The sequence below is a fragment of the Clupea harengus genome, chromosome 2, assembly GCF_900700415.2.
Source record: "Clupea harengus chromosome 2, Ch_v2.0.2, whole genome shotgun sequence".
In the NCBI taxonomy this organism is placed as follows: Eukaryota; Metazoa; Chordata; class Actinopteri; order Clupeiformes; family Clupeidae; genus Clupea; species Clupea harengus.
In genome coordinates this window covers 7670815-7694195 of record NC_045153.1, presented here as the reverse complement: position 1 = coordinate 7694195, position 23381 = coordinate 7670815, and the positions used below count along the sequence as shown (strand labels likewise).

Sequence of the window (23381 nt, the reverse complement as noted above, 5' to 3'; positions counted from 1 at the left end):
CATTTAATTTCATTTCATTTTGCATTGTGCTTTACAAAACAAGTTAAACAGACAACAAAATGTGTTTCGTTCCATGTAGAAGAAGTATTGGCCATGAATTAACTGACCAAAGATAACACATTTTCGCGCCCTCAATACTCCAATTAAAAAGCAACATATATCCTAAGTGATTTATAGTGACAAGAGGGTATAAAAATGCAAAACTCTGTAACGCCAGTGTAGTCTTGCGACTTCCTCAGGTTTATCCTGTTGGTATTGCACTGGCAAAATAAACCTTTTTTTGCTCCACACTCTGCCAGACTTCTGAAGTTTTCGAAGAATAAAGAACCAAGAACAAAGAGTTTTATTCAGATCAGAAAAGATGAGTGTTTTCTCTATCACAAACGTACAAATCAGACATGACACTCCCTTGTCCATAAGAGGGCACTGCAATACAAGCTGAGGTTTGTGAGCTCACACACACACACACACACACACACACACACACACACACACACACACACACACACACACACACACACACACACTTACACACTCACACAAACAGCGATCCATTTCCCTGATACACTTACCTTGATCTCACCTGTATATTGTCACATGTCTAAAACATTGAGCACCAAGTGTCACATAACTTTCAGGTAGACAGAAGAGCTAAAAAAGCATAAAATACTACAAAATGCATTAATTCATGACAAAACCATGTAACTCCATGCAGGGGCGGAGATCCCATTTCATTGTAGGGGGGGACAATACATGGTCAAATTTCATCGAATAATTCCGGGGGGGGGGGGGGACATGAAAAAATTGCTTTCAAGAGAGCTAGCATAAACTGCTAAATACCGAATTCTCTTATCACATTTACAAACAGAAATTTGAAGTCATTTTAGAATTCTCTAAACAGCATTAAATTTACTAACACGAAATATCTATTCACAGACAAATAATGTCCAAAGTTCAAGAGAACTTGATGCTCAAAATAAGTTATAAAACAGCCCGACAGGGAATCGAACTAGCAACCTTCTGATCTCAATACAACTTCTCTACCTCCTGTACCACTGACACCTTATGATACAATACCAGCGTAGTTAATTGAATTTACGAAAAGATGACATTAATTTACCTTCAGTTGATTTAACTAATCTGGAGAGGCACTGAGATGTAGACCTACTTTTATTAACTAGCATGAACCTGCCCCTGACAGGACAGTGTCCTAGACTGTCCTAAGACTATCTTAACGGTGTTAATTCTCTCGTGTGTTATCGGCAAACGTTCACGTTGTCATGCCAATCCATTATTAAACTTATGTATACTTCTGCATATCGATTGGAACTTCTTAAATGGAGTTTAGAAAAAACTTCTTCTTTACATGTTCTTACTGCGTTCGAGAATGAGGTAAATCTCTTTACATATCGTGTATCATAGCGGCAGCGGCAGGGGACAGAGGAGGAAACTCACAATCTGACCGTATGCAGGCTACTGGGCTGGGCTGATTAACTAAAACACGGAGCTGCTGGTAGCCCCGCCCGTTGGAAACAGCATGTGAACCAAACCACTTTGAGAAATAGGTGGAACATGACACATGAACATGACACGTCCCCCCCGTCATCTCCGCCTATGACTCCATGGGCTGCGTAACTTACTACTCAAACAACCGCCTAATATTTGGTGGGGAAATCAATTTACATGAATTAAAACAGATGGAACAGACTGTTAATCCTCCAGACAGAAGAGTTTGAAGTGCACTTCATGCAGACTGCAGAGCACCTCAGACACTGGAGCTTCATGACTTCTCTCCTGTAAATAGTCTCACACAGTGTTTTAAACCAGGTTAGGGGATATCCGTAGTTTGAGCAGACATATGGGAATGTGAACTCCATGATGCATCCTAGAAGTCAATGATGAGAATATCTGAGGACATTTACACAGGATCCATTCAGTGTTTGTCAGACAGTGAGTGCTATTCATGGGAGAGGCTCTCTGGAGTGCATGAGATAACTCAATGAATGAATCAAGGGGAAAATATGAGTTCACTTTTTAAACCACCAGAGGGCGCCCACCTGCTCAGCCTCCACACCTGCTGGAGAGATGTTGAGACTCTGATTGGCTGGGGACACCGGCTGCAGCATCATTGCTTCTTTTACATAAACGACTCAGGCGAGGACTAGAGGAAGTGAACCAGAGCTGTGTACAAACAGAGCTCAGACATCACACCTACTGGTCTCTAGTGGAGACAAGAGGAGGGAACCAGAGCTGTGCACAAACAGAGATCAGACATCACACCTACTGGTCTCTAGTGGAGACTAGAAGAGGGAGAAGCCTCTTAGGCGTACAGACTGCACACACACCACACCACACACCCACACACTCACATGCACACACACACACTGCCTGTGGAACTTTGTCCCATCTCTGCCTTCATTTCTCTCACTGACTGGAGATTATGTCCCGTCACATTTACCTCAGTATGACCAGGATGCAGGAATATATCATGTCTACAAAGTGTCAGTATCGCCATGTTGTGGAAATCACCTTAAATAAATCAGGTGAGAAAGATCTTAGGAATCCAGTTTAAAGTTTATTATCGATAGAATCACACGTATGCAGAAAGTCACATAGTACATAGAGGAAATAATTTACCTCAGAACACTTCTCTAGATCCAATATAACCTTCACCATCATAGTGCTGTCCATGACATTGAACTGAAACATTTCCATAATATCTTCCTCCCAGCACCTTTGAACAATTAATCCAAACTATTGTGGCTATAGTCAAAAGGCCTTTAACAGCATGGTGCACAAACAACTACTGGTTAAAGCAACACATCCCCTACTAAGTATAGAAATCAACAGACAACATTCATTAGTTATTAGTTCATTAATTCACATTACAGAAACAGCATACGAATGACACAAACAGTAATGCAGAATTAATTCCATCACAAAATCTACTCCGGCAATATATATGTTAAGAGATATGAATAAGACATGATCTGTTACCATATCTGTTCAACTGATTGTACAGCCCCTCCGCTTATCAATGCAGATAGATCCCCCACAGCCTTTGCGGAATTCCCTACCTAGTGTGTGTAGAACTGCTGCATTCTATGTTTGAACACACACACAAGTCTTATCAGTGGTGTAGCTCATGCTGTGGTTGTGCAGTAGTTTTAACAGCTTATTATCATGAATATCATTGTGATTATACTGATTACTACGGTTATACCCCTACTGGTGATTATATTACTGGTTAAAAGTACACACATAGATTATTGAGTTTACCATTTAAACATTTTCGGCCACAGGAACCGCTTATCAACCCTACCAGAGACCTTCAGTGGGACACGTGTACACTGAGTACCAAAGAATGGAAAGACTCTCTCAGTGAAAGTGTGTGTGAAAGTGTGTAGGTGTTTGCCATTATCAGGGTCAGTGAATGACAGCTTTCCGTTGCCCCAGTCCAGCTGCACTCTGATCCTCTGGGGTTTCTGCTCCACTATAATGGGAGAACCTGGCATGCTTCCAAAAAGCCAATGGCAAATCAACGAGGAGCGAGAAATTGCACTATATTCACCATGATTATAGCGTACAAGCCAAAGTCCCTTCAGTTTGCCAATCTTTCCCTTTCTCCCAGCCAACTCTCTCATAATACCCAAATCCCAATGCATGTTGTCCCCAACCTCCACATCCCAGCAGTGTGTCCCTGAGTTAAAGCCCTCAGAGCCCAAGACACAGGGATACTCATCAAATCTCTCTGGGTTATCAGGAAGCTGCTGTCTCTCATCACTGTATCTCACACTGGTCAGATCCTCAGACAGGATGAGCTGTGGGTGTGCAGTGTTGGGATCCGGAGTCACAGGAGCTGCAAAGAGAGAGAGAGAGAGAGAGAGAGAGAGAGAGAGAGAGAGAGAGAGAGAGGACACATGAGAATTCAGTGTTCATTGTTATTTCCATTTTGACGTGTGTATGTGTGTGTGGGTGTGTTTTCAGACAACTCTATGTGAGTGATAAATGTCATTTCCAATCAATTTTTTTTGTAAAACTGCATAATTGTTACAATCCTAACAATGGAAATTATTGACTGAGCACTAAAATTCACACCAAATTCACAATTGTGTCAATGGGAAAGCCATGGGTTAAAAACACTGAACATGACACCACCCTGTAAGGGGAAAATGCAGCTCTTCAAAGAGAAGGATGCATTGCAAGGCCTACAGTGATCTTCAAAGAGAAAGAAGGATGCAGTGATCTTCTGGACTCCAGTGTTGTTATATCAGTTTCATCTACAGGTGGAAAGTTAGTGTTAAGACAATTTAGACTCAAGCTGATTAAAATCAATCTGCATACACTACAAGAATGGGTCATGCAAGTACAGGACTAGAAAAGTTGTAATTACATGTAACATAAAAACATAAAAAAAGATAAAATGTTTGAGCAAAAGAGTCAGCATAATATAATTGGTCTGTTTTCTCTGTTTTGCTGTATTGTGATATTCATTCCAACACACATTAGAACATTTCAACCACCTGTTTCCTAACCTTACACTAACGATGAAGCCAGAGCTGTAGCCCCTGCTATGGACTTAACTGAGTTGAGCAAAGGGCCTGCATGTCACACCAGAGGCAGGATGAGAGAGTATTAGAAGGTTTGATCACCACTCCAGTCTCCAGCACTGGACTCACTCCTGGAACTCCATGCTGAAGATCAACATGATGAAAAGGAAAAAAGCCTCCACCTACATGGGATGGGAGTCAGCTGATCTCTCTGCTGTGTGACCTCATGTAAAACCTGCTGAACAGCAAAGAGCTCAGCCTGCAGCTCAGAATCACTAAACCTTAGAGAGCAGATTCATGTGGAGCCCACAGAGACGTGATGGTGAGGAGGCAGAGATGAGGAGAACACTGAGCAGAAATGAGGAGGTGTGTGTTTGTGTGTGTGTGTGTGTGTGTTTGTGTGAGTGTGTTTGTGTGTGTGTGTGTGTGAGAGAGAGAGAGAGAGAGAGAGAGAGAGAGAGATTGAGTTTGTGTGTGTGTTCACATGCAACACAACTCACTGGATTGAACTATCTTCTTCATCTTTTCCCAGACTCTGAACTTCAGGTTGCACAGGTGTTTTGCCACATTGATCAGAGCTCCTGAAACCGTCTCTGGATTCTTCAGTGTGCACTGGGCTCTGGAATAACAGTCAGGAGTCAGTGCTGCTGTGGGTTTGGTTTCAGAACCACAGAGAAGAGAGAGAAACAGGAGGCAAATAACTCACCTCTCCACTGTGCTCTTGTAGTTCTGTGAAATTAAAGAGGGAGATGGGTTAGGCATAATTTCTCCACATCTATAGTCAGTCCGAATATAAAAATGATTCTCTTGTGTGGACAGCCTGTGTGTGCGTGCGTGTGTGCACAAAATTAACCATTAACAAGGCTAAAAGGACATGGAACAGGTGTACTCCATAAAAAAATAATTGAGCCCATCACTTTGAACCCTCTCTCTTATCCACTGACTATGGTGTGTGTGAAAAAAAAATTCAGAAACAAAACCACCAGTATTCAATCTAACTAAATGTAATTGACTAATAACTGAAGTTGAGTGTGTGTGTGTGTGTGTGTGTGTGTGTGTGTGTGTGTGTGTGTGTGCGTGCGTGTGTGAAAGAGAGGGTGTGTGTGTGTCTGCTTAAGTGTGTGTCGTCGTCAACAGTTTGTGTACGTGTGTGTGTGTGTGTGTGTGTGTGTGTGTGTGTGTGTGTGTGTGTGTGTGTATGTGCAGTTTGGATATTTCTCTTCCTCATCATAAACATGAAGTTTTCTCTGTAGACTCCATAATCAGATGTTGATGTCAGAGGTTCACTAACAAAGATAAAGCATGGGCCCTACCTGCAGGAATGTGATGTCATCAGCTCCCATCTCCTCCTCTATGGCTCTGATTGTGTCTGAAAGAGATGAGATCTCTCTGCTCATCTTCTCAATTTTCTTCTTCATCATCTGACTCTTCTGCTCCTCTTCCTCCCTCAGTGCAGCTAACCTGGCTGCCTCTTCATCCCGTAGAAACTGGTGAAGGTTCTCAAACTCCTCCTTGATCTGCCTCTCTGTGTGTTGGGTCTGGACCTGTAATACCACATGTCATCACACAAAGGTGTCTTAGTTTATATATGATATTAGTTTCTGTTATATGTAGTGTTGTTTTAAAAGACACAATCCATAACTCTTACTCTTATGTGTTGGGCAGTTTCATCACTGGTTGTTTTAACTTGTTTAAAGTTGTCCAGCTTCTTCTGTAAAGGCTCTAGTTTGATCTTCAGTTCTTCCTGTTTTGAATTAACACATTATTAGGTATTGACTGTCAACATACCTCCATATGTCTGGATGCTAGATTTAGAACACTAATTATAAACATGTTTGACTTGGTAGCTGATTGTGATCCATCAAATGTCTCTGCTTATCACAGTGTTAATAGTGCTAGATTTCTGTTTTGTTAGATATTATTAAACATTTTCACCTTATGTCAAGGGAATCCAAATAATGAATTAAACTGTTTTGCAAAACATACCTTGCTGGCTTTAAATTGTAATATAAACTGTATATGTGTTCTTTGCTTGCCTTCTGTGTGCTGTCTCATTTTAAAAAGATGTGAATATCATATATAATATTTATACTGTGGTACCCCAAGTTGCACTTGGGGTCCCACTTGGTTTAAACTTTGGTGAATTCCCTTACCAGGGCTATACAGGGGAGGCTCTAGGACCCTGGGGAGGTGCTCTGGTGACTGGGGAGGTCAGGCCATCCACTGATTGCAAGCTCAGGTGCAAATTGTTAGACTAGTTTGGCACCTGAGCAGCAACTAGTGTGACAAAGAGAGTCAGAGTGAAGCAGGACTGACGAGGGGAAAGGTTCTAGTAACTCTAGTGTGCAAGCCCGTGGGCTTATGGCTTTTCTGTTATGTTTGACTACCTGAGTTTGTAAGTTTAAGAGTTAATAAATGGACCTGTCTTGCTGAAAAACACCCTTGTCGTGTCGTTTGGAACGCTTCAAAATACCGATAATAAAAGTTGCTTACAGTAATTTTTTCTTTAAGCCAGCACAGCAGCAATTATTTTATTATAAATATTATGTAATTTCATTATGTAGTATTATATGCCCATCATTAATGTTAAACATTTCTTTAGAAATATATACAAGTGCTTATGAATGTTTTATGAATTGTTTAACAAGCTACATTTTGAATGAGGTATTCCCATTTACTGTGCAAAAGTCAAACACAGTCTAAAATGGTCACACTGAAACTATTTATTCAGTTAATTTTGATATCTTGATCAAGGTGATTTCAACAGTGTTCAACACAATGTAATAATTGCAATTGTAAGAGTTGGTTGTACAGTAGGTACAGACTTGTGGAGAGGAGGGTCATGCCCAAGAAAGAATCAACAGTAGAGAAGAAAATATGAGATAAGGGACATCATGACACCTAGTGGTTTGAGATGACACTACAGAACCACCCACGACGATTTCTGGGAGAAGTTTTAACCAAGAAAATCCAGTATGATTGTCCAACATCATTGACCAATATGAAAACAACTTGATGACCACTAATCTTACCTTACGCTCAAGTACTGCTTTCACTGATAGGACTGAAGTTGTAGGTTCTTTGTGGAGTTTTGAGTCTCGGCACACCAACACACAAGCTGTTGTTTATGTCATCTTCACAGAAAAGCTTGAGTTCAGAACGGTTGCAACTCTGCAGAATGGTTCTCTTTCTTGACTTTGTCTCTTCTCTCTGTTGGAAACTCTCGCAACAGGTTTTTTAGAACCAGGTTGAGAGATACATCTCCTTTGAGCACCTTCTCTGCAGAATGACATTCCCTGGATCCTTTGGCTTCCAGAACTTCTGCAGGCAGGTGTTACAGATGCTGTGAGTACAGGTCAGAAAGAACAGGATCTTGTAGATATTGTAGCACACAGGACAGGAGAAATCCTCTTCCGAAAAGGACTTGGATGCCATTTTGTCTGGAAGTTGCAGTTACAGTCTTTGCTTTCACTTTTCAATTGACTGAAAACTCGTGTCAGCCTGAACCAGAAAATTCACTGAAATTAAAACGAGACGAGACTCCAAACATTATTCCAGTCTTCACAGCTGCTGTTTCCTGTCATGATCCTTTCCTATATAGTTAGGCATATGCTCTGTTAGACGATGTGTCAAATGGAACTGAACAGCAACACGTCTGTCAAGTTCACTTCCTCATTCACCTGAGGAGTTTCTGAGGAGGGGCTCAGATAAAGTCATAAAGGCTTCTGGTTGGACAGTGCGGCAAGCTGTTTCCTAGTTGGAACTGGTAGTGTGGTTAGTTAACCCTATTCCACACATTCACGCTCTTGTGTTGTGGAATAAAAACTGACCTCCCTCATTTACTGACCAATTAATTTAGGTGTATTTATTTACATAGACAGACCTAAATCTCAACTTAAATTGGATTTTCCTCATGAACATTTTTTTTCAATTGGCCGAAAAAGATGTAAGTCTATGATGCCATAAACCCTTATTCTGATTCTGATTGGTCAATAAACACTAGACCACACTATAGACCTGTTTCCTTTTATCACCTTAGCCTCCATTAGTAATAGTAGGTTTCAGTCCTTTATTGTTAACAGCCAAAGTACACAAGTACCAGCAACATAGCCTGTCGCATAGTAACTAGCGAAAATGGCAATCCACCCGTCCATACATATACACAAACATACAAGGGGGTAGACAGGGCGGAAGAACAAGGTTGAGGGAAAAAATTTCAGCACAACATGAGGAGAGAAAGAAAAGGGCAACCCCCAGACTATGCTCCTAGAGTACAGTGTGGGGACAGAAAAAAACACCTCAGCACATAAGCACATACATTTTACAACATGACAGAAACTCATGACTTGCAACGGGGAGGGGGGTGGGCATTAGTCTACATTGCCAGTCCAGGATATGAATCTGGAGATGAGATGTTTGTTGACAATGACTGACGGAAACAGCAGCTGTCCTCTGATCAGTGGACTCAGTATAAGAGTGGTCTCAGTATTATTACTACATCCAGAGGAGAGGGTCTTACTCATAACTTAGCGTTGACACTTCCGTTAATACTGTGCATGGTCAAGATATAAACGATGATTAATCAGTTTGTTTACTATTATTATTTTCTATAGCAGCACTTAAAGGCATCAGTAATGATATTGTATAAACGATGATTAATCAGTTTGTTTTATTATTTTGATATATCAGCATGTACTTAAAGCATCAGTATAGCTTTATTATAGAGTGGGAATTAGGATACCACCTAGGGACAGGAAATGGACTCTAATATCTTTAAATCTAAGTAAAAGAATCAGTCATTAAAGACAAATAACACCAGGACTCTCTCACCATTGATCATGTTTTGATCCATGAAGAAGAATTATTGGTTATGAATGAATTTCCATTCCATTAAAATTCAGATAAAAATAAGGGCCTTTCTCAGCCATCATGTTCTTTTAAAGTGTTACCTCTTGTGGTGGGAAAAATATGTGAATGAAACTCAATATTCTGTGGGGTGTGTGTGTGTGTGCACATTTCCAACCATGGGTGGCTTTAGAGTACACTTGGTGCCGGTGGTCAGGCCTCAGCTATAAGGGGGGGGGGGGGGGGGGGGGGGGGGGGCACGGATAACTGACCAAGATAACACAAAACATTTCCGCGCCCTCAATACTCCAATTAAAAAGCAAAATATATCCTAAGTGATTTATAGTGACAAGAGGGTATAAAAATGCACAACTCAGACTCTGTCCCATCTCTCCCTTCATTTCTCTCACTGACTGGAGATTCTCTCCTCACATTTACCTCAGTATGACCAGGATGCAGGAACATACCATGTCTACAAGGTGTCAGTATCACCATGTTGTGGAAATCATCTTCTGAATCCAGTTTAAAGTTTATTATCGATAGAATCACACGTATGCAGAAAGTCACATAGTACATAGAGGAAATCATTTACCTCAGAACACTTCTCTAGATCCAATATAACCTTCAACATCCTAGTGCTGTTCATGACATTGAACTGAAACATTTCCATAATATCTTCCTCCCAGCACCTTGGAAAAAAATTAATCCAAACTATTGTGGCTATAGTCAAAAGGCCTTTAACAGCCTGGTGCACAAAGAACTACTGGTTAAAGCAACACATCCCCTACTAAAGTATAGAAATCAACAGACCAACATTCATTAGTTATTAGTTCATTAATTCTCAATACAGAAACAGCATATGAATGACACAAACAGTAATGCACAATTAATTCCATCACAAAATCTACTCATACAATATATTTGTTAAGAGATATTAATAAGACGTGAATGACAGTGATCTGATACCATATCTGTTTAACGGATTGGACAGCCCTTCCACTACCAACCTACAAGAGACCTTCAGTGGGACACGTGTACACTGAGTACCAAAGTATGGAAAGACTCTCTGTCTGAAAGTGTGTGTGAAAGTGTGCAGGTGTTTGCGATTATCAGGGTCAGTGAAGGACAGCTTTCCTCTGTCCCAGTCCAGCTGCACTCTGATCCTCTGGGGTTTCTGCTCCACTTTAATGGTAACACCACCACCAGCAAATGATGGGGTAGAAATTGCTCGATATTCACCACGCATGTAGCACACATACCAACATCCACCCGAATGGTCAATAGCTCCCTTCCTCCCAGCCAACTGTTTCATAATACCCACATCCCAATGCCTGTTGTCCCCAACCTCCACATCCCAGCAGTGTGTCCCTGAGTTAAAGCCCTCAGAGCCCAGGACGTTGGCCCACCTATCAAATCTCTCTGGGTTATCAGGAAGCTGCTGTCTCTCATCACTGTATCTCACACTGGTCAGTTCCTCAGACAGGATGAGTTGTGGGTGTGCAGTGTTGGGGTCCAGAGTCACAGGAGCTGCAAAGAGTGAGAGAGAGGGGACACATGAGAATTCAGTCAAGACTTAATTGTTATTTCCATTCCAGTGGCGGCTACTGAAGAAATTCTCAGGGGGGGCAATTTTTTTGATAGTGATTAAGGCGACCCATTCAGTAGGTACATTAAGTTAGCTGATTAACTCATACAGCAATACCTTTTTTTGCCACTATTGGCAGCACACAACAGTAATATGTCCCCTCTTGCTACATAGCTAGAGTAGCAAGTTACAGGTGGAAAGCTATGGAAGAAGTTGCATCCAGGAGCCTTCATAAGCAAACATGATGTGGCTCCACATTAAATTATCCCACTTTTTCATTATCCACGTGTCTCAAATGTTGTATGATGTAACATAGCTTAACAGGACACATGATATGTCCAGTAACAACATAAAGAAGGGGTAACATAAGTCAAAACCAACAATATTTATTGACTGATCTTGAAAGTATTGGCTTACAAAAGCAAAATAAGTCATCACATAAAAAATTATTCAGTGTTAGTGCAAGAAGCGAACTGTGAAACACACTGTGAAACCTATGAAAAGTGACAGTGATATATGAACTACAGACCGCGTTAGCCACTTCACGACCGCGAGTTTCTTTCGTTCCAATTCTTGGATGTAGGATTTCTCTCCCTTTGTAGAAACCTGTTGAATGGATACATTTGGTCTAGGAAGTCCTAATTGTTTTGTTGTCAATGTATCTTCATTAGTATGCCGACTAAAAAGGTGTTTCTGTCACAGAGCGAATCGAGTTATTGCACTGAACAGAAGCCATCTTGACAGAATATGCCTCTGTCGAGCTGTATGACGTTCGTATAGGCTTTTACGTCCATTACTTATGACACGACATGGAGGGGCGAGCCCTCCCGAAGCCATAGAGAATGCATTGAGAGCTCTGTTTTGTGAAAAAAATGGATTTAACATGGGAGTCAATGGGAGAGGTCTGGGGCGATTTTCATTTTGCCCCAAATCGCTGCAGAAGGGGCGGGGCCATCTGAAGCACGACTTTAGGCTGACTGAATGACTGTTACCTGATTCGACAATGACATACAGAGGCAGATCAGACGGTCTAATAGTAGAATCCGACAGAAAAAAAATTATTACATTTAAATTTACATGTTGTCATTTACGCGACTCAAAAGGATATTGCGTTTATACATCAGGAGTTTTTTTTTTTTTTTTTTTTTCTAGCCAGTGCGTCGCCCCAATCGCCCTTATGGACAAGCCGCCCCTGTTCCATTCTGACGTGTGTGTGTGTGTGTGTTTTCAAACTACTCAAATTGGTTTACTGACATTCACACCAATTCACAATTGTGTGAATAGGAAAGTCCACTATTTGAAGCCAATGTGGATACATGGGTTAAAAACACTGAACATGACACCACCCTGTGAGGGAAAATGCAGCTCTTCAAAGAGAAAGAAGGATGCAGTGCAGTGCAAGGCCTGCAGTGATCTTCAAAGAGAAAGAAGGATGCAGTGCAGTGCAAGGCCTGCAGTGATCTTCTGGACTTCAGTGTTGTTATATCAGTTTCAACTCGAGATGGAAAGTTAGTGTTATGACAATTTCGACTCGAGCTAAATCAAACCAGTCTGCATTCACTACAAGAATGGGTCCCGAAAGTAGAAAAGTTGTAATTATCATAAAAAAGTAAGTTTGAGCAAAAGAATCAGCATAATATAATTTGTCTGTTTTCTCTGTTTTGCTGTATTGTGATATTCATTCCAACACACATTAGAACATTCCCAGCCTTTCAACCACCTGTTCTCTAACCTTACACTAATGATGAAGCCAGAGCCGTAGTCCCTGTTATGGACTTAACTGAGTTGAGCAAAGGGCCTGCATGTCACACCAGAGGCAGGATGAGGGAGTATGAGGAGGTTTGATCACCACTCCAGTCTCCAGCACTGGACTCACTCCTGGAACTCCATTGTTACAACCCCCTGTGCCCCTGAGCACCCTGCCTGCAGTCCCTATACTGGCCATATGGAGGCAGCAGGCTGTGGACCTGCAACGGAGCATAATGAGCGGTGATTATCCACACCTGGCGCCAGGTGTGGATATAAAAGCACTGCTACGTCTGATGGTAGTCCCCTTCTCAGCTTCCGCTACTCTCACACACACTTTTGGCAAATGCTCCTACTCACCTACACACCCACTTCACGCATCCACACATCTTTGAAAACCCCTAGACTTTTTCCTTTGGATCAACCTATGTAGTAAATAAATAGCCTTTTTTTTACAATCTACCACGTTGTCTGTCTCTACCGTTTTATGTTGCGACCCCACGAGCCGGTCGTAACTCCATGCTGAAGATCAACATGATGAAAAGGAAAAACTCCTCCACCTACATTGGATGGGAGTCAGCTGAGGGGTGTGTGTGTGTGTGTGTTGAACTCACTGTATTGAACAATCTCCTTCATCCTCTCCCAGACTCTGAACTTCAGGTTGCCCAGGTGTTTTGCTACATTGATCAGAGCTCCTGAAACCCTCTCTGGATCCTGAAGTGTGCACTGGTCTCTGGAATAACATTCAGGAGTCAGTGCTGCTGTGGGTTTGGGTTCAGAACCACAGAGAAGAGAGAGACAGGAGGCAGATCACTCACCTCTCCACTGTGCTCTTGTAGTTCTGTGAAATTAAAGAGGGAGATGGGTTAGGCATCATTGCTCCACATCTAAGTCAGTCACAATATAAAAAAGATCTGCTCATGTGTGGATAGCCTGTAAGTGTGTGCATGTGTGTGCACAAAATTATCAGAAATAATACAACCAATATTCAATCGAACTAAATGTATTTGACTAATAACTTAAGGGGTGTGTGTGTGTGTGTGTGTGTGTGTGTGTGTGTGTGTGTGTGTGTGTGTGTGTGTGTGTGTGTGTGTGCTGGAGTGTGCACTGTTGGGTGTGCGCCAGAAAGAATGTGTGTGTTCCTTATTTCCAGGTACATGTGTGTGCACGTCTGTGAACATACATGTGAGATGAACGAAGGATGAATCTATGTGAAGCACGAAGTCTTCTCCTTGTGTGTGTGGCTATGTTAAGAGCAATGTATGTGTAATCTGTGTGATTACGATGCCAGGTTAGAAGAGGGAAATGGCTAGTAATGCATGTAAGACTGTCCACTAGTTTAGGGGGCGTGGTAAAGGTGACATCAGGCTAAAGTTACAGATTGATTGGAGGAGAGGCTGACTGTTTACACAAGTTCCTGATTAAAATCACACAATGGACAAATTCCTGGTGTACCAACAGTTTGTTTGCGTATGTGTGTGTGTACGTGTGTTTGAGGGTGTTAGTAGTGTAAGTTTGGAACTTTCTCTTCTTCATCTCATCATTAACATGAGGTTTACTCTGTAGACTCCATAATCAGATGTTGATGTCAGAGGTTCACTAACAAAGATAAAGCATGGGCCCTACCTGCAGGAATGTGATGTCATCAGCTCCCATCTCCTCTTCTATGGCTCTGATTGTGTCTGAAAGAGATGAGACCTCTCTGCTCATCTTCTCAATCTTCTTCTTCATCATCTGACTCTTCTGCTCCTCTTCCTCCCTCAGTGCAGCTAACCTGGCTGCCTCTTCATCTCGTAGAAACTGGTGAAGCTTCTCAAACTCCTCCGTGATCTGCCTCTCTGTGTGTTGTGTCTGGACCTGTAATACCACATGTCATCACACAAAAGTGTCTTAGTCTATATATGATATTAGTTTCTGGTTATATGTAGTGTTAACAATCCATAACTCTTACTCTTATGTGTTGGGCAGTTTCATCACTGGTTGTTTTAACTTGTTTAAAGTTGTCCAGCTTCTTCTGTAAGGGCTGCAGTTTGATCTTCAGTTCTTCCTGGTATGAATTACCACATTATTAAGGTATTGACTGTCAACATTTCTCTATATGTCTGGATGCTAGATTTAGAACACTAATTATTAGCATGTTTGACTTGGTAGCTGATTGTGATCCATTAAATGTCTCCGCTCACCACAGTGTTAATAGTGCTAGATTGTTTTTTGTATGATATTATTAAACATTTTCAAAGGGTTTCAACACCTTACTTTGCTTGCCTTCTGTGTGCTGTCTCATTTAAAAAAGATGGCAGTCATATAAAACATTTATACAGATATTGAAAGTTGATTACAGTAATTTTTCTTTAAGCAAGCACATTAGCAATTTTTATTCTATAATTATTATGTAATTTCATTATCTAGTATTATATGCCCATAATTAATGTTAAACATTTCTTTTAAAATACATACAAGTGCTTATGAATGTTTTATGAATTGTTTAACAAGCTACTGCATACTGGAAATTCCCTGGATCCTTTAGGCTCCCAGAACTGCTGTAAGCAGACACACTGAGACTACATGTGAGAAGAACTGGATTCTTGAAGATTTCACAGCACAGGAGAAATCGTCCTCTGAGAAAGGAAGCCACTTTCTCTCCAATAGTTGTGGTCACCCTAAAATGTAGCTGTTTTCGCTGCTATTAGTTGCTCCTGTACTTTATCCTGCCTTAATATTATGAGTCCTTAATCTCACAAGACCTTAGGCTTTACCATTGAAAATTGATGAAACTATTGCTAATTGGCGTTTGAGCAATGTAGGCGATCTTTTGGCAAGCTCTGAGAGGCAACTTTTCTCATTTCGAATTTAAACAGATTATATTTACTTTTTACCTCAGACATTGATATATTTCATCTTCTTAACTACTTGAACGTTTACTGACCGAATCTAAAAGTATAATTATGAAGCCACCGACTGGTAAATCGTCCAACAAAGCAGGGGCTCGTGGTGCTAATGCTGGCTCGCCGGAGGAATTAACTGAAGGCAGTGATGGTGATAGGCTAACGGCTGGCATGCTAGTCAAAGCGCTGGACTCCCTGAAAGTTGACATTTGCTCCAAAATAGATCTGGCCGTTGGCGGAGTACAGGCTGACATTGCTGCTGTCAGAGAGGAATTGACCTTCTCTGTAACCAGCTTACAGAAAACGGTAGAGGAACAAGACAGCCGTCTTAAAGATCTGGAGACCTCAGCTACCACTACCAGCGACTCTATGTCTGCTCTCGAGGCAACGGTAACGACACTCCAAAACCAAGTCAAGGAGTTACAATTTAAGTGCGAAGACCTGGACAATAGATCCCGGAGAAATAACATCAGACTCGTGGGCATTCCAGAGGACCTAGAAGGGGTGTCGGCGACTGAATTTGTCTCCAGTGTGCTTCGGGATGTGCTTAAATTGAGCGAGAAACCCCTACTTGACAGGGCTCATAGAACTTTGCAGGCCAAACCAAAGCCTAGCCAACCTCCGAGAGCCTTTGTCATAAGAGTGCACTACTTTCAGGTCCGCGAACTCATTCTGCGCTAGACACACCAACTGAGGTCTCTCTACTTCAACAACCGTCCCATCTACATCTTTCCCGACCTGACCGCCGCCGAAGCAAAAAGGAGGGCTGTATTCGGGGATGTGATAAAGCGGCTACGTGCTATCAAAGGTGCTCGCTTTGGATTTCGTCTGCCTGCGAAGTTTCGCATCACTCTGCCTGGGGAAAAGGAGCATGTTTTCTGCGACCCTCAGCTGGCAATGGACTATGTCGTCTCAAAGGTTCCTGACGCTGAGATACATGAAGAAACCGAGGCAGTTGCGGGGGATTGATTATTTGGACTCTGACGATAACAAGTTTGTCTCATCTTTGTTTGCAGCTTGATAGTGAGCTAGCGTTGGCTCTGATGATTAAATTCAGTTGAATTTTCGGTCATTCTGATGCTGTAATTAATAACATTTAAATGTTCAGTTCCAATGCTTATTTGGAGGAAAATGAGGGAATTTAAACTCTTATGTTGTTTTTATCTGTTAACTGTACTGGATACTTGCCTCAGTATGCCTTTTTTTTCTCTTAGTTACTAGTGACTGACGGATCGATCTAACGTTCACTTTCCTTATGGGGATAATTACACCGAGTTCAGGGAGGTGTACGAGTGGGGTGGGACTGTGTTTTTTTTTTTTTTATATATATATATATATATCTAGGCTTATGATATACTGCAGTGTTGTATTTCACTCAACTGTATTACTGTTACACTCTCATGTTCTAGAGTATGGCTAACAGCCTGGCTAGAAACGTAGCAAGTAGGCGTATTTCATTTGTTAGCTAGAATGTAAGAGGCTTGGGAAAGCCCACAAAATTCAACAAGGTTCTTTCTCATCTGGATAATTTAGGGGCTCAAATTGCGTTTATCCAGGAGACTCACTTGAACGTCTCTGACCACACTAAAGTACGCAGACGATGGGTCTCTCAGTCATTTCATTCTTTATTTAATAGTAAAGCCAGAGGTGTTGCTATTTTAATTCATCATTCAGTACCTTTTGTTGCATCAAATGTCATAGCAGACCGTAATGGGCGCTATGTCATTGTTACAGGGACCTTATATGAGACTCCACTGATACTAGCCAATGTTTATGGCCCCAACCATGATGATGAGCAGTTTTTTTGTAAAGTTTTCTCTACTTTGCCAAATATTGACACTCATCTGGTGATTATAGCTGGAGATTTGAATTGTTGCCTTCAATCTCTGGATACTTCTGCTAGGAAAAAATATTCTATGTCAAAATCCGCAAACGTTATAAATAGGCACCTCAATAATTATGGTCTGGCAGACATATGGCGACGCCTGAACCCCAATGCTCAGGGTTATTCATTTTTTTCTCCTGTACATCACACATATACACGTATAGACTATTTTCTTGTTGACAATAAATTACTTCCACTTATTCAAAGCTGTAGCTACCATGCTAGGGTTATCTCAGATCATTCACCCCTCTTAATGGCCATTAACTTTGTCCACAAATCTACATCTCGCCCACCTTGGAGACTTAATACATCTCTCCTATCTGACTCCGACTTTGCTGAATATATATCACAACAAATTGATTTCTTTATTGACACAAATGCAACCGGTGGAACAAATCATAGTACATTATGGGAAGCTTTTAAAGCCTACATGAGAGGCCAACTAATATCTCGTGTAGCATACGACAAGCAGATGCGGTCTTTTACTCTCACTAATCTCATGCACCGCATTCATAGTCTAGAAAGTCAAAACATTCAATCTCCCTCCCCTGCTTTGTATAAGGAGAAGCTCCTCCTCAAAACAGAATTTGAAAATCTCAGCACAATTAATGCGGAAGAAATTATCTTGAAATCTAGACACACCTACTATGAGCACGGTGATAAACCTAGCCGTCTTTTGGCACACCAACTTCGTAAATCTGCTGCTTCACGAGTCATTGCCGAAATCAACACAAGCAGTGGCCTTACTAGGGACCCCCAAGAAATTAATAACGCTTTCAGGAATTTGTATGTATCACTCTATACTTCAGAACAGCAACCTACCACTGATGACCTGTTAACATTTTTTGCTAATCTTTCCATACCAAAATTATCAGAGGACATAGTTGAAGATCTTGATAGACCAATCACTGCAGAAGAGGTGGGGGAAGCTATTATGGCTACACAAAGTGGGAGGAGCCCTGGGCCCGATGGGTACCCGGCTGTGTTTTTCAAAAGATTTTCTGCGAAGCTCATTCCTCTGCTTCACAACATGTTCACAGAGTCTCTTGCTTCAGGCATTCTTCCCAAAACTTTACAATCTGCCCAAATTTCGCTACTTCTGAAGAAGAACAAAGATCCTCACTGCTGTGGTTCCTATCACCCTATTTCCCTATTAAACGTGGATGAAAAGATTTTAGCAAAAGTCCTTGCCCGTCGTCTGGAAAGAATCTTACCTGACATTATATCAGCTGACCAAACAGGCTTCATCAGGAACAGATTTTCATTCTTTAATGTGAAGCGTTTATTCAACATCATATACCACCCATCTGAATCCCCCATTCCAGAAGTTGTAGTGTCCTTAGACGCCGAAAAGGCTTTTGATAGGGTTGAATGGAGCTACCTTTTTTACACCCTTGAAAAGTTTGGTTTTGGCAAGATGTTTATTTCCTGGGTTAAACTACTATATACCTCTCCACTCTCTTCAGTTCGTACCAATAACACCTTTTCAAAATATTTTCAGATAGGCCGTGGTACAAGACAGGGTTGTCCACTATCACCCTTGCTCTTTGCTTTGGCCATTGAGCCATTGTCTCTTACTCTGAGCCAGACTTCACTGATAAAGGGTGTTATGAGAGAGGGTCAGGAACAAAAGGTTTCATTATATGCAGATGACCTACTTTTATACATTTCAGACCCAGCCCAATCTCTTCCACATGTGCTTAACATTTTAGATAAATTTCATCATCTCTCAGGCTATAAACTCAATTTACAGAAGAGTGAATTGTTTCCAATTAATGAGGCCGCCCATCAATACACATCCAGTTCTCTGCCTTTCAAGGTTTCAAATACATTTACATATCTAGGTGTCAATGTTGTGGATAAATTCTCCAACCTCTTTTCTGCCAACTTTTCACCTCTCCTCAAACAGACTGAAATTAACCTTGAGCATTGGAGGCCCCTTCCACTCTCTGTTGCTGGCCGCATTAATTCCATTCGAATGAACATTCTTCCCAAATTCACTTATCTATTTCAATGCATCCCTGTATTCATTGCCAAATCATTCTTTCAAAAACTACATTCTGTCATTTCATCTATTATATGGAATAACAAAGCTCCCCGCATAGCGAGAAGTATCTTACAACATCCAAAATGTCTTGGTGGTATGGCAGCTCTAGATTTTCTTGCATACTACTGGGCTTCTAATATACGCCCAATTGTACATTGGCTGTATGAGGATCCAGGTGCTGATGCACCATCATGGTGTGCTCTTGAATCTTTAGCTTGCCTACCCTCCTCTTTGCCAGCATTGGTCTATTCCTTCACCTCTGAATCCCCAACGGCATTTACCAAAAATAAGATAGTGAGATCAACCCTAAAGATCTGGAAACAGATGCTTTGTCATTTTGGATGGACAAGTTTATCTTTAAAAGCTCCTATCCATTCAAACCATGTTTTCACACCTTCCTTGTTAGACATGTCATTTTTGAATTGGCAGAGATTAGGTATTGAATCTTTCTATGACCTCTACTCTGACGGTGTTCCTTCCTCATTTGACCAGCTCTGTAGCCAATTTGACCTCCCCAAAAGTAACTTCTTCCGCTACCTTCAGGTCAGAGACTTTCTGCGTAAAACACTACCGGTGTTTCCAGCACTGCCACCATGCAACCCATTTGAGGTGCTTGTAGAGCGACCTGACTCATTTAGGAGGATCATTTCCATAATATACAACAAGTTTACACAGGAGCGCCACTCACTGCTTCCATCTTTAAAAGCCGATTGGGAATCTGATTTAGGTGAAAGCATTACAAACGATTTGTGGCTCTCTATCCTGCAAAGAGTACATGGTTCATCGATTTGTGCTAGGCACAGCCTGATGCAATGTAAAATTCTTCACTGGACCAACCTAAAACTTTCAAGACACTTCCCAGACATCAGTCCCATCTGCAGTCGATGCCATTTATCCCCTGCTACTCATGCCCACATGTTTTGGGCTTGCAGCAAACTTAAAATCTTTTGGTCTTTGGTTTTTGAAGTTCTCTCAGAATGCATTGGTGGGGGTATAACCATCAGTCCTTGCCCATTCATGGCCATTTTTGGTGCCTCCCCAGACCAACTTAAATTGTCAAAAACACAGTCAGATTCCATTGCTTTTGTGACTTTTATTGCCAGACGTTTAATCTTACTCAAGTGGAAAGATCCCCATCCTCCCACTTTTACACACTGGATTGAAGATGTGCTGTATTTTCTTAAACTAGAAAAGATAAAACACTCACTAAGGGGCTCTGTAAAGAGGTTTTTTGAGTTGTGGAACCCTTTTATCACTCATGTCAGAGATAAAATCCAGCTACCTGCAATGTAAATCATCTTTACGCATGCCTATTGCTCAACTTAAAATGTCAGCTCTGTAGGAACAATCATCCTGTGTTCTCATTGCCTAGTCCTGTGTTGTCTTGTCCATTTTTTATATATATTTTTTTTTATATATTTAGTTACTTTTGGGTGGGGGGTGGGCATTCTGATAACCTTGACTTTATTGTGTATGTTATTATTTGTTATGTCTATGTAATATTGACCTTGACTACACCAATTATGCAACAATGTATATTGTGCTGTATAATTATCTGAAAATCCCAATAAAAAAAAAATTAAAAAAACTATTGCTAATTAATAGTTTCTGTATAAACAGTGCATTCACTTCCAGAATGACACAGAGGGTGAAGTTATGACAAAATGCCTCTTAGGTTCTTTACCTTCTTCAGGTAAGTTGAGTCTGAGGAAGTGGTTCTGTGAATGGTGACTTCTGATTGGTCAGTACTGAACTTGGAATGGAAGGAGCTTGAACATTCTTTGTGAAACTGGTTCTACCTGTCAATCTGGGCACTGATGTCTCTGATGATGTGGGTGATAACTGTGACTGACACTCAGTGATGTCTACTGACGAGGAGAAACTGTGCGTACAACATGAAATTTGACATTTTAACTGCATTCAAGACGATATAATAACTGTAATTTTAAGAGGAGTTGTGTACAGTAGGTACAGACGTATGGAGAGGAGGTCATACAAGAAAGTTCAACGGTCGAGAAGAAAGATGAGATAAGGGACATGATGACACCTAGTGGTTTGGGATGAACATTACAGCAACCACACGACTATCAGCCGAGGTCGGTTTCTGGGTGAAGTTTTACCAAGAAATCCATATGGTTGTCAAGCGTCATTAACAATATGAAAACAATTGATGACCACTAATCTTACCTTACGCTCAAGTGCTGCTTCACTGACAGGACTGAAGTTGTGGTTCTTGTGGAGTTTTGAGTCTCGACACACCAAACACACAAGCTGTTTGTCATCTTCACAGAAAAGCTTGAGTTCAGAACGGTGCAGACTGCAGAATGGTTCTCTCTGACTTCTCTCCTGTTGGAAACTCTCACACAGGTCCTTTAGAACCCGGTTGAGAGGATACTTCTCCTCTGAGCACCTTGTCCTGCAGATTGGACATTCCCTGGATCCTTTGGCTTTCCAGAACTGCTGCAGGCAGGTGTTACAGATGCTGTGAGTACAGGTCAGAAGAACAGGATCCTTGTAAATATTGTAGCACACAGGACAGGATAAATTCTCTTCTGAAAAGGACTTGGATGCCATGTTGTCTGGTAGTTGCAAATGCTCTACAGTTATGCCTTACTTTGATTGTCTGAAAACTTGAACCAGAAAATGTTGAAATTGAACGAGACACGACTACAGCTACTGTTTCCTGTTTATGATCCTTTCCCATACAGATAGCATATGCTTTGTTAGGACGATGTGTCAAATGGAACTGAACAGCAACATGTCTCTCAAGTTCACTTCTTCATTCAGGTGTGGAGTTTCTGAGGGGAGGAGTTCAGGTAAAGTCATAAAGGCTTCTGGTTGGACAGTACTGCTGATGAGTCCTCTCTCTCTCTCTCTCTCTCTCTCTCTGTCACACACACACACACACACACACACACACACACACAATTACTACATTCATGCCCAATTTAAATGTAAAGCTTTATTGACATGTCAAGAATTATCGTGTTAGAGAAAGTTGACTGAGATAATCTGAAAGTGAAGCCCAGAGACAGTCTCCCTCTGTTTTATGTTAGCTTTTTTTTTTTTTTTTTTTTTCAGTAAGCCATACAGCATTGCATGTGAAAACAATGTTAAAGGAGCTGTATGTAGTTGTTGGCTAGCAAGCTAACGATTCCATACTCCCCACCCCAAGCAGATTGAGGACAGTGTATCAGTATGTTTGTCCAGCCCTGACCTCCTCTCCCTATGCAGAAGACAACCATGGTGTCTCAGACAGAGAGTGTTCAAAGGCTCATTGAACTGACCAGTTAACACCTGCCAGTCTAATACCTGTTGAATATGTAAAACAACATCCTCCAGTGCCTTCATCTACGGAACTTTGAAAAGCGCTATATAAGTCTGATATATTATTATTATTATTATTATTATTATTATTATTACTATTAAAGAACATATTTGAGTGACGTGGAAAAAGTCCAGGTTTCCCTGCCCCCAACACAACTCAACACCACACAACACACCTTTCACCAGAGAACCCCCGTCAGCTCAGCCTCCACACCTGCAGGAGAGATCTGGAGTCTCTGATTGGCTGAAGACACTGGCAGGAGAATAAAACCTGTTTCTTCAGACACACATTTCAGCATTCTCTGGATTCTTTACCCACCCAGAACTGTTGTAGGCAGACATTACACACGCTGTGACTACACCTGAGAAAAATGGGATGCTTGAAGATTTTACAGCACGCAAGACAGGAGAAGTCCTCTTCTGAGAAAGAACTGGATGCCATTTTCTCTGGTAGTTGCAGGTGCTCAACAGTTCAGATCCTCTTAACTTCTCTATATTACGTTCACTTGTC

At 41.3% G+C, this 23381-nt stretch overlaps 1 long non-coding RNA gene across 1 annotated transcript; it reads right to left on the bottom strand.

Annotated features, from left to right (window-relative positions):
• Positions 1-6032: 6032 nt before the first annotated feature.
• LOC122133457 lies at positions 6033-21902 on the bottom strand. Its single transcript, XR_006152774.1, has 3 exons — positions 21731-21902; positions 6199-6294; positions 6033-6094 (listed from the first exon to the last, which is right to left on the bottom strand). It is a non-coding gene; the product is annotated as an uncharacterized LOC122133457 (long non-coding RNA).
• Between the last annotated feature and the right edge of the window lie 1479 nt (positions 21903-23381).